Raw genomic sequence first — 24750 nt, 5'->3', positions numbered from 1 at the left:
CAAGTATATTATAGAAATTTAGCAGGGTAAGGGTTAAAGAGTCAATGATATCACTTATATAAAAAATACCAAAACTGCCTAGTCGAAAAATGGGTATAGCTTTGTGAAAAGGCAAAAGTCTTTGCACTGAATATCAGATCATCACAGCAAAGAAGTGTGTGAAATTCATTCCCACTAGCAAACACTTCAATATAAATCTATATACAAAAACTTTGACCAACAAAAGCTCAAAGCCAAGTTAAATGTTGTCTCCAGGCTGCTGCAAAGTTAAAAAGGTATTAGAATGAAGTGCCTCTAACTGAAATTTCTTGACATATAATGCTTGTCCCTTGATATCTATCCTTACTGGTACTCAGACTCACCCCCACAGATTCCCCCACATACTGCGCCATCCTCTAAATAGCAAAGTTTTTAGTACAACCCATCTTCACATGAAGGATGTTTGACTTAAGTTTGAAGCAAATTGTATTCAGATAATGTTGTGCATCTGAGAAACTTTGAATTCATGCCTTCAAAAAGTGTACAAGGTGTTGAACACACCAAATTTCTTCACTATGGCCTATTTTGTGAAATTAAGAAAGAGCCATAATTCTAGACAAAAAAATAGCCACAGAAAAAGTCCATTATTTATGGTCATCTTCACAACCAGGTCACATCAACGTCCTTCTACTGTGAAACTTTCAAGCGTATCCTTTCAGCTGGACACAGAAAAACTATCAAAGCGCTGTAACGGCGGTAAAAATAGTCCAAGCAAAAGTTCCTTCCTTTATGGCCATCTGCACATCAAGCTTTTTTGAAGCAAATCAGCCTAAAAATGTGGGAGGAGTTGGACACACAAGATTTCATGAAGTACAAATGTATGGACAGCAGCAACACTACATGCTCCCCCATATAATATTATGTGCGAGCATTAAAACAGTGCAGCAATTAAAAATATATTACTGTCAAATCATCTAACTTCATCATGGTTAAATTTCACTAGTTTTAAAGTTTGCATTGGTGTGCATGGCAGAATATTTGCGGTATGTGGCCAACCTTTGAAACCTACAAGAATATTAATAACAATAATGGGACTTTCATGAGTACTTATTTTCCAGAATATAGTCAGTTAGCCATTTCGCTCAAGTGTGGTGGACTTTTTTTTTTCCGCGAAAAAACAGTTGGGGGAAGTGTTTGAGAAAAATACTGAAAATACTGAAAACTGATGGCACATGCTTAGTGCAGAGAAAAGCTCTCATCTAGCTGTCTTCAATGCACTTTATCTTATGAAAATGCATCAAACATTAAAAAAATATAGGCAAAATGTTACCTAAATTGGGACGTTTTCTCCATGTGAACGGTATCCAAAAGTCATGTGCATTGACCACCCTGATAAAATATTTTAGTGAAAGATGGCCATAGTTTGTTTTTAATAATCGAATTGCACTTGATTTTACAAAATTGTTTAACTCAATATTTTGTCACAATTTTATACACCAGTGATTTTCAAAAGGGTTTTAAGTGTTTTTATGTAATCCTTTAAGAAGGATGAATTATGTAAAATATGTAACAATTCAGTTTAGAACTAAACTGGCAGATTAGGTATGTTTCATTCCATTATGCAGCATGTAGATCTACACAGACAATATAAAATATACCATAGATACCCATGTAGAATGCGCAGTTTTTTTTACCCCTGGGACCACCCCTGAATCGTGGGTGAGTATTATACACAGGTATAGATGATTTTCCAACTTCAAAACTTCCTATCAGGTGCATAAAATCTGACTGTACATTGATACTGTTCTTAAACTTCTTGTTATCAAGAAATTATAATGTCTGGATTTCAATTTAGACTATCCTCTTTTGGAAATTTTTAATACTGCACAAAATTTTCTCGGCTCTACGGAAGAAAACAGGTTGTTCTAGAAAAATTCTGAAGAAAAAAATTGTTAATAGACAAGTTCTACAAAATGTACATTTTGGAAACCCTTATCTATCCATTTATTGACAATCCACTAAATCTAATATTTTCTAAATGTTAAAGAAACACAATAAAATGACTTAATTCACAAAATGTTCACCTTTAACCAGAACACATCTCTTTACAACAGCCATTAACCAATTTCCTATATCATCACATCAACACTATACCAATTTTTCTTCCTTCTTTACACAAACTTTTCTGCCTTCTTTGAAGAAAATTGATTGCAAAATTATTTATATAAGGCTGAACCATAAGCATGTTTTTTTTTCTGTTGCTATAACGATAGAGTAATGTCAAGTTTGAAGTGAAATATTGTAACAAAGCAACTTTATACTATACAAGTTATTACCGGTACAAAAATTAGGAATTTCAAGTGGGAGTTCATTTATATCACAAAACTAATGATAAGAGTTTATTTTGTTCAAAACTTTGCATAAAACACACAGGTTTTAAAATCATAAAGCAAGCTGATTTGGATACTAGGTTTCTTTACCAGCATTTTCAAGCTAAGATTAAAAAAAAAATGTCTTAGCCTTTAAGGTGGGATTTTAAATTATTTACCATTACACCTATCTTCATCAAATTTTTACAATAACACTTTTGCCCTTTTGGCACAGCAAGTTACTAAAATTGACGTAATTACTGACCATATTTACATTGGCCATTTGATAACATTCTGAGTTTGGTGTACACTGGATTATAAAATAGTTATCTAAGGGGATAAATCAGTTTCGGTCAAGCATGGATTTGTTCAAAACTATAATATCTGATTTTTTTACACTTATTTATTGACTAAGACTGCTTAAAAATATATGTTAGATTTTCACTGGAATTATTTCTAAAATCTGACTTTCCTACACTGGTTTCCTGAACAAAGGTAGAGTTAATCTAGCATAAGTATTACTAATTTCATAAACAAACTTTGCCTATGGAATTACATGAATATAAGAACTTTCGTTTTATTTTTGATAAAGATAGTAATGCAATTTTGTATAATTATCGATCATTACCTCCCTTTTCCTACCTTAACCAAGACAGATTGAAAATAAATGAATTTGGAAGCCACTGTCAGTTTTAAAAATTGCTTTTGAAACATACCATTATCTATGAAGGTAAACTAGAAATTATATTAGATAAATGAAATGGCTGAGTATTCCCATTCTATCCGTAAATATTGATCCCTACTGGGTTGAGAGTACGAAACTCGTGGATCCAAGAGTATTACCTGTTACATCTTATATTTTAGAGTAATTTGCTGTCTCTGGGTCATTCTGCACGATTTCAATGATTTTGATTAGGTATACTTATGCTGCACATTTAGTGTGTAGTCTTTAATGACTTGAGACTTTACATATATACTCAGGATCTATGTTGCTTCTTTTTAAAGAGCCATAACTCGAAAGAATTGGAAAATCCTGCTGGTTACAGAACTTGGGTGAGATATTATGCCCAGTTAGTAACTTTGTGACCAAATCTGATGAACACTGGGAAAGAACTGCTAAGTTACAAGGCAGACACTGTCCTTTTTTCGCAATTTCAAGTAATTAAAGGGCTGTAACTGCAGAGAGATCCAGCTCTTTATTGAAGATGGTGGAAATATTATGCCCATTAACACAGTGGCCAAGTTCGGTGAACATCAGATTAAGAACTACGCAAGTTAGACAGCTGACAATTTTTGTGTATGCTGCCCCTGATCCCATATGTCACATTTAACATGTGTATATTGATTGCTTAATAATGATTCTCTAACTCATAAGTTAATGTGAAGGAGAGGAAACTTATCTGTCACCTCTATGGAAATAATGGCAAACTGCATTGATATAGCCTGCTGGCTGCAAGTGATTTTTACTTTGCAACCAGTGCAGACTAAGATCAGCCTGCACGTCCCTACAGACTGATCCTGGTCTGCTTTAGTCGGTATTCAGTCAGTAAATTTTCAGTGGTCACCCCTATAAATAACAAGAGCTGTCCATAAGACAGCGCACTCGACTTTTCTCAGTGCTTGATTATGAATTAGAGCTTTGCCAGTAAAAAAAAAAATCAAGTTAAAAAGGGTCATAACTCTGTCAAAATTCAAATCAGAATTATGGGGATTGTTTCTCCTGGTATAGACTTTGATGGTAAATAATTATTTTAAGTTTCAAGTCAATAGCTTTGATAGTAACAGAGATATTTGACTTTATCAAAAACTTTAACCAAAAATTCTAAGTTAAAAAGGGGCATAATTCTGTCAAAATTCAAATCAGAGTTATGGGGATTGTTTCTCCTGTTGTAGACTTTGATAGTAAATAACTGTTTTAAGTTTCAAGTCAATAGCTTTGATAGTAACAGAGATATTTGACTTTATCAAAAATTTTAACCAACGGCGACGCCGACGCCAGGGCGAGTATAATAGCTCTACTTTTTCTTCGAAAAGTCGAGCTAATAAGTGGTATTGCCCAAATTGCATGATGGACCACACCATTTCAGAAATACAGCAGGGTAAAAGTTTAAGAACTAGTTTTAACTTCTTGAACTGATGTGATGAATCATCATCAATGCACTTGTGCTAAGGGGTGAGTAAAATCGGACCAAAATGGTAAGAACAAACTGAACATTTAACCAAAAGTATATGATAACTAAAACTTTTCTTTAATATAACATCATATTCTAAGCAATCTTTGAATAATATCGACAAAGTCTGGTTTCAGTGCCTGAAGGGCAGCACAATGTATAAATTATTTTGAAACTGATATTATCAAATTTTTCATGTTAAACTTTTAAAAAAGATAAAATCTCCTATTTACACAAAACAAGAGCTATCCATAAGACAGCCAATGCTCGACTATTCGAATTGTCCCAAAAGCAGGAATATTACCCAAAATCTACAGAGTTTCAATCCAGTACCTGCACTAGTTTTGGAGATAGTAACTTGCATGCAAAACTTTAACCAGAAGTTTTTAAGTTCAAAAACGGGACATAATTTTGCAAATTACATGTCAGAGTAATTGGGACTTGATGCTATCACCCTAAGTTTTATAACACCAAAGCCACATGTGAAGTTTCAATTCAACATGATCTGCATTACTTTTGGAGACAGTAACTATATAAGCATGTAAAACTTTAACCAGGATTTTTTTTTAAGTCCAAAAGGGGGCATAATTTGCCCACACTGCATGCCAGAGTTATGAGACTTGATCCTGTGAGGTTGGTTATTGACCTAGAAAAGGAAAAAAAATAAGTTTCAAAGCTATATGCCTTTAAATAATAGCTAAATGTACCAGCATACAAAACTTGAACCAATGTGTGACACTAGTGAGTAGAATAGGAGCTAATAACTGAAACTGCAAACAATTGTTTAAATAAACAAACTGTTATCTTACCAAATTGAATATTTCCTCCTTTACAAACTATAACTTTCATGTTTCCGCATACAAACTCCTTCTGATAAATCCACTAAGACAAGCTTTTTAAGATTTTAAGAATAATCTGCTAGAAGAAATCCATTTGCTCTCAATAAAAATCAAGTTGACTGTGCTCAGAATAACAACAGTTCTGTACGTTATAAACTTTTTGGTGTTCTCTTAAATTTCTTCACAGAGACTTTAATATGTTAATCATTATCCCTACCTACATTAACACTGTAACATCTAAATAATTTCAGCAACAAACCCAAACAAATTTTCAGAATACTCATTTAACACCCTTGCAACAAATTGGCATTCAGCTATTTTTATGACTGACTCATCAAAGCTACCACACATATATGTTTTTTATTTCTTTATTTCATCTCTGCATTCTTTTCTGTATTCCAAACGACAAAGCCATTATTCTGGATTACTTAAAACATTATTGCAACTGTATTTTTCTTATTTGCCGCCATGGCAACATAATAATTCCAACTTAAAATCCTTTAACTTTCATTAGTCTTAGCTTACAATGCACCTGTGTATTGCATTAAACTGATTCCAGGTAACTCCTTTAATTTGTGTGTAAAACAAGATGTTTTTTCTGTACCTTTTCCTTACTTACATACCTCTAGGAAAGACAAACATTAGCACTGCCTTAATAGCTACTTTAATGATCTCTGTAAATCCCAACCAGATTGTTCAAATACTAAAAAATATGTTCCTGTTCATTTACTGGTATTTTACAAATCATATAGAAATCATATATAAATATGCCAAATACATGAAGTAATTTCCTGAAGAAAAAAAATAAAGAATGCAAATTTGCAAATAAATAAAAGTACCTCTTACAATCATTAAATTTTAAAGGGAAATAATTCTGATTATAAAACATTTTGTAAAGTTCTCTTATGGACTTAAAATTTTGTTTCTAAGAGGTATAGGAGATTTATTCTTAAACAGAATGTTTGATTAACAAGAGCTTTCTGAGGACAGCAACGCTCGACTATTCAACAGTCTTGTCAAGTGAATGAATATTAAAGTCCAAAAAGGGGCATAATTTTGTAAAATTGCAACACAGTGTTAAGAAACCTGTACAATCCATATCAGCTCATGACAATGGACAATTGTGTGAAGTTACAATCCATTCCCATTCATATAAGTGGGTACTGAGATACCAGCTTACATACAAAACTTTAACCAAAAATTCCTAAGTCGAGAAAGGGGCATAATTTTGTAAAAATGCAAAGTAGAGTTATGGAACCTGTGCAATGCATGTCAAATCATCACAGTGAACAAGTGTGTGAAGTTTCAATCCATTCCCACGAGTGGTTACTGAGATACCAGCTTACATACAAAAACTTAACCAAATCGGGACGCTGACACCGACGCACAGGCGAGTCCAATAGCTCTATTATTCTTTGAATAGTCGAGCTAAAAAGCGCTGATGCCACTAAATACCTTGGGGTGACAATTTCCAGTTATTAGGAACACCTCACAGTTTAGTCCTAAATATAAGACCTGATATAACTCCATATTATTTGTTTTAACAGATATTTACATTCTTCATTTTCTATGCTGTCAGGTCTTAACATTCAACTGCATTTACATGTAGCATAAAACCTCCTACAGGTGTCAGATTTGATCTCTGTTAGACACCAAGTGTGAAGAAAAATCATGATTGTGCTTTGCGGCAGCAACTGATAGTTATATTATACTTTACAAGTACTTGTTATTAATCATCCAATTCATAGGTCAAGTATTCCACCCAGTGGAACTTTAAATAGTGGCACAGCAATAACCAAGGGTGTTCGTAATGTAAACACGGTTTGAATATCAGAATCAATTTTGATTAAAACAAGAGCTGTCTGTTGACAGAGCGCTCGACTATTCGAAGAATTGATGAAGTATGGGACAGTGCTCCAGATAAGATGCATGTAAGCGTAAATTACACATTGAAACAATGCATATACGCATGTATGGTAATTTTTATGCATATAAAAGCGTAAATGGAATTACAGAAACGCTCGCAAATATTTTATACTAGCCTCAACAAAAATGGTCAGGATGCACCATGTAACAGAACATATGTGTGAGCATGCACCTTGCAAATATTCCCATTCTGTCTACTTTAGTGACTGTGCGGTAGTGTATTTGCAAAGTCGGTAAAAACTGTCAAAAAATCGCAATGTGCAGAAAACAATAAAATGTCATTTTCAAAGAGTTTAAAATGTAAACACTCTACACATATTTCAAACCAACAGAAAATGATCTCCCAAACATTGTTCTGGCTCTAGGAACCTTCAAAAATCCACTATAGATAGGCATTGTGAATTTGTGATTCATTGCTAAGGGTGATCCTTTATGGAGAACCAGTGGCAGAGTACAACCCAAAACCAGCCACTCATCAGTGGGTAATACCTTGACTGCTGAATTTCAAATTAACTTCAAACAGACCTACAGGTGTTATTAGCAATAAATATTATAAAACTGATTTCTGGGTTTTCTCATTAACAAAAATTTTCAGGAGTAAAATTACTAAATTCAAGTTCAGATTTTATTACTCATTCACAAGAATTATGATGAGTAGATACTCAATGGCCTAAAAAGTCATCTGGAGCCCTGATGGGGTCAAAATATAACCAGAAATTTTCAGAGAAAAGAAGGTAAATAGATAAGGCAAACACCTGTATTTGTATCATTATTGGTAATAACTAATTTCTATGTCAAACAAGAGCACCGCCTTGCGGGTGCTGACGCTCATCTGATTTTTTTTGTATAATAGAAATATTGTCCTACCCATGATTTTCTAAGTCTAAAAAGGGCCATCATTCTTGCAAAAAGTAGGACAGAGTTATGTTTCTTGATGTACAGTGTCCACTTATGATGGTGAAAAACTGTTGCAAGTTTTAAAGCAATAGCTTTGATAGTTTATGAGAAAAGTTGACTTAAACATAATATTCAACCAAGAAAATGATTTTTCTAAGTCCAAAAGGGGCAATAATTATTGCAAAAAGCAGGATGGAGTTATGTTGCTTGCTGTACAGGGTCAGCTTATGATGGTGAACAAGTGTTGCAAGTTTCAAAGCAATAGCTTTGATAGTTTAAGAGAAAAAGTTTACCTAAACATAAAACTTAACCAAGAAATCTGATATTTTCTAAGTCCAAAAGGGGCAATAATTCTTGCAAAAAGCAAGATGGAGTTATGTTTCTTGATGTACAGGGTCTGCTTATGATGGTGAACAAGTATTCCAAGTTTCAAAGCAATAGCTTTGATAGTTTAGGAGAAAAGTTGACCTAAACATAAAACTTAACCAAGAAATCTGATATTTTCTAAGTACAAAAGGGGCCATAAATCTTGCAAAAAGCAAGATGGAGTTATGTTTCTTGCTATACAGGGTCAGCTTATGATGGTGAACAAGTATTCCAAGTTTCAAAGCAATAGCTTTGATAGTTTAGGAGAAAAGCTGACCTAAACATAAAACTTAACCAGGCAACGCCGACGCCGACAACCGCTCAAGTGATGACAATAACTCATCATTTTTTTTTCAAAAAATCAGATGAGCTAAAAAGGTCCATAACTAAGCCAAAATCCTTGTCCAAGTTATGTAGTCTTGCCTACATTATGGAGACTTTGATGGTTAATAATTGGTCAAAGTTTCAAAGCCATATGTCAAAAAGTTTAGACAAAATATGGACTTGTGCAAAAACTGAACCAATTTCAAAGTCCAAAAGGGGTCATAATTCAGCCAAAATATTTGAGTTATGTACTCTTGCCTACAGATATAGACTGTTATTATAAAAAGTGAAAGGTTTTGTCAAAATGTGGACTGGTACTAAAAATTTAACCAAGGTGTGACGCTGACACAGACGCCGTGGTGAGTAGGAAAGCTCTACTTATTCTTCAAATAGTCAAGCTAACAATTAAAATTTCATCTTTTTTCCTCCCGTTCAAAGAGAACACAAAATTAATGTTAACCAGTTTTCATTTTATAAAGGCACTTGCCTCCAGATTCGACAACAAAATCAAATATTTTTTTTAGATATATCTGGAAATTAATGCTGTATTTCTTAAGAATGCGTTGAAACTTAATTACTGACAGACTAAACGTTACGGAAACGCACGAGAATTAGTTGGTTTTACTACTTTTTACAATGAAAATTGAAAAGCGTTTGTAATGCTTTACTCGAGGTAAACTGCCTCGATTATAAATATCTATAGTTAATGCACACTGAACACTAAATCCTCCATAGCGCTACTGGTAAGAATAGTGGGAAACTTTTTTATTGCCGCGGTGGTCTGGGTTCGATTCCCGACGCTGTCATTTTTTTTCTTGATTTGGCATTTTTAAAATAGTTTAGAAACAAAAATTCATATTCTAATGTTCATAATATGACCAAACTTCAATTTGAAAGAAAGATAATTTTTTAGCCAAAATCAGGAGGTCAGTGCCTTAAAGGACAGTAAAATTTATAAGGATACTATTCAAAAATATATTTAAGTCTGGCCAGAATAAATCAAAATACTAATAAATATTTTTAGCGGGGAAGTAAATTTTTGTCAAAGTAAATTAAATATTGAGCATATAGGGTAGGGAATTTGTACCTCTGGAACCTTGTTCTACAGATATGGATCTGTATCTCTAGACTGACAAGCCCGTTACAGATTTCCTTGGAGTACGGACCCCGTTTGTGTGCCATTTTACATCTTTTGTGTTGTTGTAAATGAAATATCAAATAAAATTCTTTAATATGTACAAATATACTGCAGAATTCAGGCAGATATTGAAAGAATTCATTCCCACTTTGTTAAGTTATATCAAAGAAGTATAAAATACACAGAATAACAACAGGAGATAATCTTGCATAGTCTCATATTGATCACCACATTAACCGGCGTTATCTTATTGAAGCATTTGCTGACTTGATCACTTATGATCAAATCAACAGATGCTTATTAAAGTATTCCACTGGCGATACGGCCGGCACATAATAAACCGAATTGGGTCCAATTTTTTAACAACCTCAGACTTCCAATCATGAATTCATTTCTTCCCCATGTAGAAAATACTAACAACATTAAAAAAAACACCATTAACATTATAAACAAATAATCTGATACAAAGTTTTTCACGACATAAATTTTTATCCTACTGCTTTCTGTTTCATACACCGGTAAAAACGAGACCTCATTCAGTTCCCACGAGATGTTGGCGCGATTCGCTCTATATGCCTTTCAACTTGCAAATCTATTTATTTTTATAGCTCTTTGGTTAAATGGATGTTAGCTGATAAATATAATGGTTTTGTCCCAATGTCATCGGTTGTACCGAGCAGGTATAGATTTTTAGCTTAATTTGCAGGAACTTTCAAATACGTATGCCGTAAAGTGCGAGCAGATGCAGTGCTTCAGCTAGGATTAAAAAAAGGGCAGGGTGCTGGGAATGAAAAGGGCACTTCTGGGGGGGGGGGGGGGGGGGGGGGGGGGTGGACACCCTCCCCGGTCAAAGAATTGTAACTAGTGCATGCATTTGGTGCATTTTAACATATACTTTTGCATACTTTTGGCATTACACTAGGCTAGGTTTGTCATCGCTAATACACTAAGAATGCTGCTGCTCATATTTTACTTGGCAGTTCCAGAAATTTTTGAAATGTATACAGGCATGAAATGATTGCCTCTGGTGCATTTTTAACTCTAAATTTTGAGGTATTGCAGGGGTATATTACTCCCCTGGAAAATTTTGAAATACAAGTATGAAATGGTTGCCTCTGGTGCGTTTCTGGGTCTAAATTTTGGGAAAAAAATATTCTTTTGTCAAAATAGTAGGGTGCATTTTTGATGAGTATAGGTCATTTCTCAGCCAACTGGGGGGGGAGGGGGGGGGAGGGGGGCACAGGCCCCCTTGACCCGGCCCTGAATCCGGGCCTGTTCTTTGTAATTGTTTATTTAATAACAATATCTGCGTGTTAAACGAATAAAAGCTTGAAATCATTTCTGTAGCTATAACATTTTAATAACTTTTTTTCTTCTCCATGTACTTGATATTTATAAGTCTATATACAGAAGATAAAGTTTAAACTTTCGCTTAAATAAATGAAATAAGGCAAAGTTTTAACTTACAACTGACTAAATGCAAGTTTTGCACTTCTAATAGAACGTATTCCGGGTATCCAAAATTTTATATCCAGGTATGGTTACAGTGACACGGTTCTAAAAATCATTTTTAAACAATATTTTTGAAGAATTATTATGATGCAAAGTCAGTTTAACAGCATTTTACAGTGTCTGACTTTAAAGTTTACAGTGTCATTACATCTTATTAAACTAATTTCAAAGAAATGTTCACGAAAAATCGGCAGTTTTATACAGCAGACGACAATCTACTTTCAATTTCAAAAACTTTTAAAATGATCAAGGTAAAAAAATTTCCTATTTAGATTTGATTGTGGTCGATTTTTATCAATTAGATTTAAATGTCTGTTGTCTGGACTTAAGTTTTAATTGTGTATAAACGGACATTTATGTCCGTGACCGAAAACGAAAGTACAGTTTGACAGGCGGCGCGAAAATGAAGATAATTTTCAGACTGGTTAGATATTGTTTTAACACTAAACTTCAGTGATTTTAATGCTGGTGTAGCAGACTAAATCGGGCCGATAATCGGATTACAGCAGGTAATTTGTTTGCCAATTAGGTCAATGCCCCCCCCGGCATGTATCACCCGATAAAAAGGTGCAATAAAGCAGTTTATTATAACCACTGAGGCAAAAAGGGGAAGGTTGGCTAAAAAGAAAATGAATGGTTGTAAAACGGGCAGGGTGCCTGGCGAGGAAACAGGGCGGAACAAGTTTCGGAACGGGCGATGCGCCCTGCTAAAAATAGCTAGCTGCATGGAGCACTGAGATGCTTTCACCTAATGAAATTTCAAAGCTCAGATTCCAAATAATAACAACACACAAAACAAAGGCCTTGTAATGTTTTGACACCTAACATGAAGGCATTTTAATCATAATCATTCTCCTTCCCTATTTTTGCTATCAATTTGTTCCTTACATCGTCAAAAAACAATATCTGACGGCAGGGATATCAGGGTTGAATTCCAATGGCAATGGACCATTCCCACTGAACTGAACTGGGAAGCCAGGTCACAACTCACCAGCACCCAGTACATGACAGACTAGTAGAACATTTATATTCGGTTCGTTTCTATGGATTTCACATCAAGAAGTGAGTCATATTTTACCTTTACCCCACCCACCGTCCGGTAGAAGCGAACACCCAACACATTTTTCAAGACATCAAAAATGACATTGCAAAAATAAGAAAGATAACTATCGAAGGAAATCAAAACAAACTCGATAAATCACAAAATAACTTGCCTGTTTACATGTTTTTTTACACCAAAACAATTATTATTTCGACAGTGATTTGTTTTGACATTATTTTCATAATTGCGCATGCGTATTAATTAAGTTCCGTGTTCCGGTAAAGAAAATATATGGCACGCCGTCAGGACAATAATTTACAATATTCAATAATAACATACTGTGCATTATATTTCAATTTCTGTCTAAGGTGTTGACAAATTACCTATAGGGCCATCTGTTTTGTTCTGTTCTGTTCTGAGATTTCCACCGTTGACTTTAACGATGCGCCCAAACTACGTTGGTAGAGATGATGATATCACTGTTGGTGATCCACCACGAATAATATAATCCACTTGAATATAATCCAACACCAAGAATATGAATCACTACCCCTTTCACACTTAATAAAATTATGTAGCTATTAGCACGTACAAACTTAAGAGCTCCACTCTTTTCCCGTGAAACTTTCTTATCTTAAAATACTCATTAATACTTCGGTACGTATTATTTCAAACACTATTCACTGCATCATTTTTTTAAAATTAAGTACTTTTCTAATTATTTAGTATTATGTTTTCTGAGTTGCATGATAATATACTTTTTATTTAGTTTCTAATAGGTAAAATAACAGTTACAGCTTATCAGAGCCTTGTTTGAATAAGTTTGATGAGTAGTTACAGTCATACATGTGCTTCCCCTTTTTCACTGTTAATTATAAGGTCTGATTTATGAATAACCTGAATACTTAGTTTAAACATATTTTATTGCTTATAATACATGTATTTATATCATTACAGCAACATATGGATATTAATAATCAATTGAATTATAGCAATAGGGTCGGGCCACAAGTTCTGCCAACATTAGTAAACGGCCCTTCCCTTGAAAATTAACTATTACATAGAATTAATTACTTTTACGAAATAAACATATAACGTGTATTACAAAAGACTGAATGAAGAAAAGACCAAAGTATGACTGAAACTAAAAAGAAAAATATAGCTAGTTTAATGTTATTTATGATGTTGATCTTGCTTTTTTTTCCTCATGGATCTGTTTCCCAGAAGCTAGGCGAGGGCAGGAGTAACTGTTTTCGTTTGCGATAAGTTGAGGTTTGATTAATAATCAATATCAAATGTTAGGTACTAGTAGAAATTACAAGTCACAGCTATTCTCACTGAAAACGATTAGAATTTATGATAGATTTATGCACCGCCAAAGTAATTAGTGAATTGCTTTCGTCTGAGTACATGTCAGATCCAAATAATAGTAGTGTGTCATTTAAAGGATGGAAAGTTCTGGTTTCATGAAATAGGTCGATTCTTTGTTCTCTAAATTTCATACACTGAAAGAAATAATGTTCAGCATTCTCGATGGGATACCCACAATCACAACTGGGATTATCGCTTAAATGGTTTCTGTATAAATCGTTATTCAGATTACTGCATCTGTTTCTTAACCTTGCGTGTAATATTGAGGGCAGTCTTTTACCAATCAAAAAGTGTTTGGGGATTGTTGGTGCTTTGAACAAATCTTTTAGCCTTGATTTAAATATATTAAGGGATTCAGAATTTCTAATATTTATATCAAGTGAATTCCATAGATCCGTAGATGACGGTATAAATGAGTTACTATAAATCTGAGTTCTTCCAGCTATTGTTACATAGTTATCATTGTTTCTCAAAGGGTAATTAGATATCTCTGCTACAACAGGAGGAAAAATATTTGACAAGAATTCAGGGATTAGACTATTTTTAGCTTTATAAATTGCAATAAGCTTTTGAATATTTCGTCTGTCCTCCAAGGAGACTAAATTTTGTATTGAGACAGACCTGGTTAATCCTGTAACTATACGCGCCGCTTCATATTGTAATTTTTCTAAGGATTGTTTTTGTTGTACAGTGCATCCATCCCAAACGATAGATGCATACTCTAATATAGGTCTCATATATGAAATATAAATTTGATTTAGAGTAGATCTTTTTAACTTGAATTTTAGTGCTCTCATAGAACTCAAAACTTTCGATGCAGACTTTTCTATGTGTCTAATATGCTCGTGCCATTTAAGATCGGACGATAAAGTTAAACCTAAATGTTTATGAAAATCAACATAATCTAGTAAAATACCATTAAAATAAAGAGATGGCTTTACTTGTAGATTAGAAAAAAACATTACTTCAGTTTTGTTAGGATTAAAATCAACTAACCACTGTTTGGACCACTGGATAATTGTGGTTAGATCACTGTTTAATACAGATTCTATATAATTCACATCATAAGAAGTTACAGCTAAGGAGCTGTCATCTGCAAACAAACGGATAATGCTTAAAAGATTTTCAGCTATGTCGTTTACATAGATAAAACAAGTAGAAGTACAAGGACCGAGCCCTGTGGAACGCCAGCATTTAGTGGGAGTATCCTCGAGATTTCACTACCAACAAAGACAGACTGTTTGCGATTCAAAAGATAACTCTCAAACCAACTAAGTAGTGTATCATCTAGGCCGTATTGCTTAAGTTTAAAAAGAAGACCGCGGTGCGAAACTCTATCAAATGCTTTAGATATATCACAGAAAACAATGCAAGTTGATTTTCTCTCGTCAAAAGATTCACATATTTGGTGATACATGTCTACAGGCTGAAAGACAGTTGAATGACCAGGTAAAAAGCCAGACTGTAGGGAATAGATCAAATTATTGGAGTATAAATGGTTATAGATATGTTTAAAAATTACTCTTTCCATGACTTTTCCGACACAACTTATTAAGGAAATAGGTCTGTAATTCGATGGATTATTTTTTATTCCTTTTTTGAAAAGAGGCATTACTTTAGCAGTATTCCAAGCACTGGGATAAATACCTTCATGAACAGATCTGTTAAATATGATACTAAGAGGTTTTGCAACTGTTAAACGTGTTTCTTTAAGTAACCTATGACTTATATGGTCAGGACCTACAGCTTTATAGTTAATAATGAAGATGTAATGTCAGCAATTTCACTTTCAGTTATAGGAGATATAATTATGTAAGGTAGAATTTGTTTTTAACATAAAGTTAGGTAAATGTGCATTAGAATCATCAACTCTTGACACAGAGGAAAAATACTCATTAAAACAGTTTGCCTTTTCGTTATCAGTGGTATAGTAAATATCATCTCCATTATTTTCGACAACTAATGTTGGTATATTATTGTTGTTGGCACTACTATTGTTTTTAATAAGCGTTTTTACTGTTTTCCAATAAAACTTCGGACTGGTCTATTTTGTTTCCTCCAAAGAAAATTCTAAATTGTTATAAAAACTTTCCTTAACATGATGCTTTAAGTTGTTTACCTTGTTTCTAATGCGCTTAAAAGAATTCCAAGCAGATACACTATTAGTCTGCAGAGCTTTTTTCTTTAAATGGTCACGTTTTCTTGAAGCTCTGCGAATTTCGGAGTCATACCATGGTCTATCGTGTGGTCTTATTGTAACAAGAGATGTCAGAATACATTGTTTAGCTAATTCGATAAAAACGTTTGTAAAAGATTCACATGCCACATCTATCGAATTTGAATTTTAAAATGACCAGTCAGTATTTTGAATCAAATTATTAAGTTCATCAAAATTACCAAAATTATAGTTCCAAACCTCTCGTTTATGCGCTATAGGTATATTATTAGGGTATTTTATATATGCATAAGTTCCAAAATGGTCACTTATTTCTGCAGGAGTTAAAAAGACACCGGAATTGTAAACTTCAATAGTATTAGAAGTAGCAATAGGATCAATAAGGGTCGATGAATAATTTGAAATTCTTGTTGGTTCTTTAATTATGTTATGTAAATCATTAATTAGAAGAATGTCTTTAAATTTGTGGTTGTTGATGTTCAGTTGGTCCTCATTTATATCTCCTACTAACATTAATCTATCACACATATCAAGAGATTTTTTTAAGGAATTGTTCAGTTTTATCCAGAAATCTATAGATGCTTGAGGTTGTCTGTACAAATTACAAATGAGACATTTCGTATGTTTAGTTTTTAACTCTACCCACAGCGAATCTTTCAATATGTTCTCAAGTTCATGTATACGTTTTGAAATAAGATTGTCTGATATATACATAAGTAAACTTCCGGAGTGACATGAAACATCTTTACGGTAAATTGTTGAATGAAAATCTAGACAGATATTGTCATTGCTTACATTTTCATCTAGATGACGTTCAGTAAGACATAAAACATCGAAATCAAGCCAGTTATTTTTTATGTAGCTTAATTTATGTCTTATGCTCCTTACGTTTTGACTATCAATCGATAGACAGTTACAATCAGATTCACTTCCCGGGCCTGGATATAATAAAAGAATAACAGATATGACTTCTAAATTCAACGTAGTTACACAAGAGAGCAATAAAGAGTAAAAGACTGCATCTTGAAAACATTTTGCAAGAGCAATCGGGAACAATTGTCTCCCTTTAATCTTATCAACTAAAATACGGCAATAATGTTTCAAATAACAGCGTGAGACATAACAAAAGGAAATGTACTATTTCACGTAATGGACAATAATGAAAGTACATATACTTTTTAAACCTCTGTAATCCGTTGTAAAAAGATCCAATGGCTGCCCTCCAGGAATCTAGGGAATTACCCATTGTCATAAACAAATAGCACAGACAATTTCATTAAGGTCGGTCAGCCACTGGTAAACAGCTCTAGTAAAATGATAGTTGTAAAAACCCGGTACCCATGTGTAACCCAGTCCCAGAAAAACAGATCCAAACCTTAAAATAAAATATAAAAATGTAAGAAGAAGAACATAAATCATCATCATTAATCTAGCTAAGATGTGGAAAAATGAACATTTACGAAATATTTTATATAAATATATACACATGAATAAATTCAAGAAAGGAAAATTATAAAGCTTGATACAAGCAAAAATAATATCATAATATGTATCAATTACATGTAGTTTGAAAGTGAAACTCAGATGGTCAGCTTCAGATAAGAGGTTTTTACGACATAGAAAGTGGTAAAAAGACAGCAGTTATAGTTATGAATTTGATTAAGGCATTTAACAAGTTTGATTACAATAAACTAATACACAGACTTGAACAGCTGTGACTCCGCCCTCTGGCATTACAGTGGATTAAGTCATTCCTAAAGGATCACACTCGACGAGTTGCAGCAGACGATTGTCGTCCACTACATGTCCTATCTGGGGTTCCCCTCGACTACGTTCTCGGCATTTGCCTTTTTCTTTCGAACATAATTCATCTTCATGACTCCATAAAAAGCAAAGTCAGACTGTTTGCAGATGATACTATAGTATAGTATATCTGACAGTCAAATTTTCATAAGAATTCCAAACATTACAAAACGATACTATAAACTGCATACACTTGAACACCTGATCATGTAAAATCCCAGGTCAGACATTCGCTGATGACACATCTGTCTGTCTTACTATCAATAATACAACTGATTGCAATAAGTTACAGCAAGATCTTGACACCCTACAGAAATGGGAAAGTAAATGGGAAATGCACTTCAACCCAAGTAAATGCCAGGCTCTTAACATCTTAGGAAACAAACATACAATACAACATGATTATATATTGCATGGCCAGATCGCAAATGGCGATAATGGCGACTGACAGCGTGAGCCCTGCGGATCAATTTATTTGAAACCGTAACAAATGCTAAATACCTCGGTGTAGACCTAACAAATGACCTCTCCTTTAACACTCATATTAACAAAATCTGCAAAACAACAAACAGAACACTTGGTCATAAAACGTAACATCCAAACTAAAAACAAGAAGGTTAAAGAAATAGCACATAAAACTCTTGTCAGGCCACAGGTAGAATACTCATTCACAGTCTGGTCGCCCTACACTAAACTTAATATCAATAAGATAGAAAGTACAAAGAAGAGAATCAGATGGATATACAACAACTATTCCACATATGACAGTGTCTCAGGTATGCAAAATTCTCTCGGTTTAAGATCTTTGGAGAACAGAAGAACTGGTGCAAGATTAATAACTAATGTTCTACAAAATTGTCCATTCACTAGTAGCTATTCCTGTCCCAGTATATTTTAAGAGACCAAGGAGACCGACTCGTCACCCACACACCCTGGCCTATAGACAAATCCATACAGTTTCCAATTAGTACGAATTTTCCTTTTTTCCCCCAAGTACTCTGGTCTTATGAAACAACCTCCCATCTGAAGTTGTTCTCCTGCCTATGATTGAATCTTTCAAGCAGGCAGTATGCCAACATACATGGTTGTAGCAAAGTGCGTTTTTAATCTGATTTTACAACTCTTGTCTGTATATCTAACACTTTTAACTTTTTTCAGTCTCACTTTTTCACTTTGACATCTCACTGTCAATACTTTTGTCAAAATCTTTCTCTTGCACTGACTGCGCACCATGCTAATAATACCCGGACGGGGCGTTAAGAGGTATACGAAGATAGATAGAACAATGGGCTTCGTATAGATAGAACAATGGGAACGGGCCTGGTCCAAGGAATTCACCCTAATAAGAGTCAGTTGTTGCGAATAACTAGGAAAAAAAACCTTTGTATTTTCCCTTACATGGCACTGAATAATAAAGTACCGATGCCGCTAAATACCTGGGTGACATTCTCTAAACATCTGAACTGGTCAGCCTATATCAACAATATTACATCCAAAGCAAATAACTGTCTCTATCTGGAGAAATGTCAAGAAAAGCAATAAAGACATTAAAACAAAGACTTATAACACTTATGTCCGGCTCCCTCCTCAATTAGAATATTGTTCAAATGTTCGGCACCCGTGGCAAAAGTCCCCAAATTAAAATGATTAACCGGACAACAGCACGCTATGTCTGTAAAAATTGTGACTACAAAAGAAGTGTTTCTCACAAGATAGATACTCAGAACTGGTAAACCCTAGAACAACGCCAACACCATAACTCTCCGATTGTATTTTATAAAATAAAATATACCCTAGTCTGTAGATCACTATCACCTCACCCCTACCCGGAATCTAAACTACCTACACAATACTACTCAAGTTCTTTCTTTCCAAGAACAATTCGTGTGTGGAATGCCTTCTGACGCAATGTACAGTCCAGCTTCAGCTTTAGTCTATTTGCTGAGCGACTGGCTATACTGTACTCATTATTTAATGTTCTTCTTTTGTTTTTATCCATAGCACTGTAGTCTGTTTACTCTTTTAACCTTGCTTTTCATGAGAACTATCTCACTTTTAACAACTGTTCACATGACTTGCACCTCTACCATATAATCAGTATTGATTTGGCAGAGTATTCTGTAGATCTATATGTACTAACATTTTAGTAAAAACGTTATTTTAACAGTATAATTTACTCCTTACAATTTCTTGATAATAGTTTTATCAGAACCAGTTTGTTAAACTAAGAAAAATACCACCGTTAGAAACCAGGTAATGAACTATATATAGATTATAAGATAAGCTAATAGAATAAAAACAGATTTTATGAAAAAAAACATATACTTCAGAAAATGCATGAACTTTATATCAGAGACAATAGATTATGCTGCAAATAAAAATATACTCACGACAGACGTACTGTTTATTCATATCAATTTTAGATTATTATTCAAAGTTAAAAGTTATGTCACTGTTCGAAAAGAATCAAGACGAAGACTTTATTGAGATACTATCACACAAAATAATATTAATGTCTTTGCTGCAATACACATGGTGCAACCGAACAAGTCAATTAGACGAAAGACCTGAGCACAAGCTCAGGAGAGTTTTTGATATACAATGTACGCAACAAATATAAATAAAATCATTTTAAAAAGACAAAAGAAACTTAATACAAGATAGAGTGGTCAATGCATAAAAACATGACGAAATAATACAAATAACATCTTCTTGGAAAAAAAGGCACATACTGATAATACAACTAAAGGTTCACACAAAAGCAATTCTTATTACATATATATGTAGCAGCCATTAGAGCATATAAAAAAGCCAAAAGCATCAATGCGCTGCAAAACCAGTCCATTAGTTACTTTAACAACAGTCCAGAACAGGAAGACAGTTCAAACAATACAACAGATATCCTTTTATCAATTTTGAACTGTTCTCGGTCTTAAACTTTACACAATCCGATCTATAGTACTCTCCTAAATCCACACGTTCTGAAAGGGGGAAACTTACTGAGATTCCGAACAAGGAAAATAAATTCTATGATGTGAACTATATATACGTCAACATTTTAGTTGCGAAGATCCTTTGAACGCATAGAACATTAACATGCAAAATAATATCAGACTCGATTTGACAGTCTGTCATGAAATATGAAAAATACCCCTCACGCCCCTAGCGTCGGCTGAAAGACCCACACCAGAATAACTGCATCCATTTGTGTGCTTTGAACAAAAAGATAAAACATAAGTATCTACTTTGTTTTTACGGGTACTAATATTTACACACAGGAGGCCAAAACGAGGAGTTTAATGTCTAAACATCTTCTTGAATTGATGTAATAGTATGCACAATACTTGTATTTAGTTAAGTTTAGATCCCACTTTACTGACTGAATAAATAAAGCTAAAAAGAGCGAACAGATAAAGATAGAAATTACATATTAAGTTTCATAATCAAATTCAGCTAAGACGGAAAATGTTTTGTGAACCAGGTTACTCTGCCTGCTCTTTAAATCCTAGAAACTCTGGCTACTCTGGCCAGACTAACCAAAGCAAATAAAATCCAGGTGACTCGGGCTATTCTGGATACTATGGCTGACCAGAGAAGCCAGAACATTTTAACATCCTACAAACTCTGGCTTTTCTTGCTGAACTCTGGCTACTCTGGCCAGCCAGGGTAACTAGAGTTCTGGCTACTCTGGCTGAACTCTGGCTACCGTGGCCAGCCAGGGTAACTAGAGTTCTGGCTACTCTGGCTGAAATCTGGCTACTCTGGCCAGCCAGAGTAACCACAGTTATGACTTCTCTGGCTGAACTCTGGCTACTCTGGCTAGCCAGAGTAACCAGAGTTTTGACTTCTCTGGCTACTCTGGCTAAACTCTGGCTGAACTCTGGCTACTCTGGCTGAACTCTGGCCGAACTCTGGCTGAACTCTGGCTACTCTGGCTGAACTCTGGCCGAACTCTGGCTGAACTCTGGCTTCTCTGGCTACTCTGGCTGCTCTGGCTAATTTCACGCACATATGTGCGTGAAATTAGCCAGAGCAGCCAGAGTAGCCAGAGTTCAGCCAGAGTAGCCAGAGTTCAGCCAGAGTTTAGCCAGAGTAGCCAGAGAAGTCAAAACTCTGGTTACTCTGGCTAACCAGAGTAGCCAGAGTTCAGCCAGAGAAGTCAAAACTCTGGTTACTCTGGCTGGCCAGAGTAGCCAGAGTTCAGCCAGAGAAGTCATAACTCAGGTTACTCTGGCTGGCCAGAGTAGTCAGAGTTCAGTCAGAGTAGCCATAATTCTGGTTACTCTGGCTAGCCAGAGTAGCCAGAGTTCAGCAGGAGTAGCCAGAACTCTGGTTAGTTACTCTGGCTGGCCAGAGTTAAGCAAGAGTTCATCCAGTATCCAGAACTCTGGTTACTCTGGCTGGCCAGAGTAGCCATAATTCAACCAGAGTAGGCAGAGTTTCTAGATTTTTAACATGTTCTGGCTACTCTGTTCAGCCAAAGTAGCAACAGTAGCCAGAGTCACCAGGATATCATTTGCTCTGGTCACTCTGGCTGTTTCTAACAGAGTAGCCAGAGTTCAGCCAGAGAAGCTAGAGTTTCTAGGATTTTAACATGTTCTGGCTACTCTGATCAGCCAGACTAGCCAGTGTAGCCAGAGTAACCAGGTACCATGTATTTTCAGTCTTAGTTAAGTTTAAATATGAAACTTAATATGTCATTTATAGCATATTTAAAACTGAATTTCAAGTTAATAACTATTTTCAAATGGTTAATTAAAGTAGCTCTGGTTACTCTGACTGGCCAGAGTAGCCAGAGTTTCTAGAGTTTTAACATGTTCTGGCTACTCTGGTCAGCAAGAGTAGCCAGAGTAATCAGGTCCCGTGTTCGCAAAACATTTTCAGTCTTAGCTGAATTCGATCTTGAAACTTAGTATGTTATTTCTTTCTAAACAGCATGTTTAAAACTGAAATTCAAGTTAATAACTATTTTCAGTTGGCTATTTATAGTAGCCAGAGAAGCCAGAACTCTGGTTACTCTGGCTGACCAGAGTAGTCAGAACATGTTAAAATCCTAGAAACTCTTCCTACTATGGCTGAACTTTGGCTGAACTCTGGCTACTCTGGCTGAACTCTGGCTACTCTGGCCAGCCTGAGTAACAAGGGTTCTGGCTACTCTGGCTCCTCTAGATTAACCAGAGTTCTAGCTACTCTGGCTACTCTAAATAGCCACTTAAAAATAGTATTTAACTTGAAATTCAGTTTAAACATGCTATTTAGATAGAAATTACATATTAAGTTTCATAATCAAATTCAGCTAAGACGGAAAATGTTTTGTGAACCAGGTTACTCTGCCTGCTCTTTAAATCCTAGAAACTCTGGCTACTCTGGCCAGACTAACCAAAGCAAATAAAATCCAGGTGACTCGGGCTATTCTGGATACTATGGCTGACCAGAGTAGCCAGAACATTTTAACATCCTACAAACTCTGGCTTTTCTTGCTGAACTCTGGCTACTCTGGCCAGCCAGGGTAACTAGAGTTCTGGCTACTCTGGCTGAACTCTGGCTACCGTGGCCAGCCAGGGTAACTAGAGTTCTGGCTACTCTGGCTGAAATCTGGCTACTCTGGCCAGCCAGAGTAACCACAGTTATGACTTCTCTGGCTGAACTCTGGCTACTCTGGCTAGCCAGAGTAATCAGAGTTTTGACTTCTCTGGCTACTCTGGCTAAACTCTGGCTGAACTCTGGCTACTCTGGCTGAACTCTGGCCGAACTCTGGCTGAACTCTGGCTACTCTGGCTGAACTCTGGCCGAACTCTGGCTACTCTGGCTACTCTGGCTGCTCTGGCTAATTTCACGCACATGTATTTGGATGCACGTGCGTACAAAAATCCTGTATTTTCTGTAATTGGACGCACGCGAGTACAAAAAATCCTGTATTTTCTGTATTTGGACGGTTCAACAGTCCCATGTTAAACATACGATAAAGCCCGAAACGCGGGAAAATGTAAATCGGATGAAGTAGGCGCTCTATGTACAGGGTTTGATTATGTGTTTTGAAATCTGGATTTAATTTGAGTTTTCTTTTGTTTACAACACACAAAAACGATTCAAGGGATAACAATGCTATCTGATTTAGGTATTAAAACGTTCGTTAATAATAAAAAACTGAAAAATACAGTAAAAAGGATCATCAGATGTTGGAATATTTGAAAAGTCGCTTAAAGAAGCCGTTCCGGACGAAACCTAGAAATTGGCATCAGCCCTGACTGTCTGAATAGCTACCTCAGCAGTTTTTATTTAACGGTTAAGAAACAAAATGGAGAAAATTATGAATGGCAACGGACTGGCGGTCAGCATCCAAAACATGTCTGCTTTATAATTCAGTTTTGGCCGGATCTTCACCAAACTTGCTGACAATGTTTGTGGGCATTACATTTCGGCCAATTTCGATAACCAGCCAAATTGTACCAGCCACTCTTTGATTATAGTCCTTGAATTACTCGAAAAACGGGGAATTTAGCCTTGTCCGCTCTTTTAAGTCAAACAGTTTTCATCCGATCTTCACCAAACTTGCTGACAATGTTTGTTGGCATATAATATCTCAGCCAAGTATTATTACCACCCAAAACGCCAAATGGCTGTTGTAGGGAGGTTGCACCATATACTTTTTTAATGATGATACGCAGAAAAAACATTCAAAGAATTACGTATATTACGTATGAAGTGAAATAAATATAGAATAAAAAGGTTATTTAAGGTCTAACATTGTTCTGTATAATATATATTTGCACTCATACCAAGCTGGGGAAAACTAGAAAAGGCAGGAATATAATATTCAGTGAAACATTTTTAATT

At 35.1% G+C, this 24750-nt stretch overlaps 1 protein-coding gene across 2 annotated transcripts in view; it reads right to left on the bottom strand.

The window, feature by feature from the left end:
* LOC123525904 (protein FAM135B-like) overlaps positions 1-12811 on the bottom strand; it is a 64428-nt gene extending 51617 nt beyond the window's left edge. For both annotated transcript variants that reach the window (XM_053537908.1, XM_053537909.1), the window contains exon 1: positions 12736-12811. The gene's annotated coding sequence lies outside the window, so the exon portion shown is untranslated. The remainder of the gene's footprint in view (positions 1-12735) is intronic.
* Between the last annotated feature and the right edge of the window lie 11939 nt (positions 12812-24750).

Source organism: Mercenaria mercenaria, chromosome 3 (assembly GCF_021730395.1).
Source record: "Mercenaria mercenaria strain notata chromosome 3, MADL_Memer_1, whole genome shotgun sequence".
In the NCBI taxonomy this organism is placed as follows: Eukaryota; Metazoa; Mollusca; class Bivalvia; order Venerida; family Veneridae; genus Mercenaria; species Mercenaria mercenaria.
Note: the sequence above shows the minus strand (reverse complement) of the source record. Positions and strands in the feature narration are given on the sequence as shown.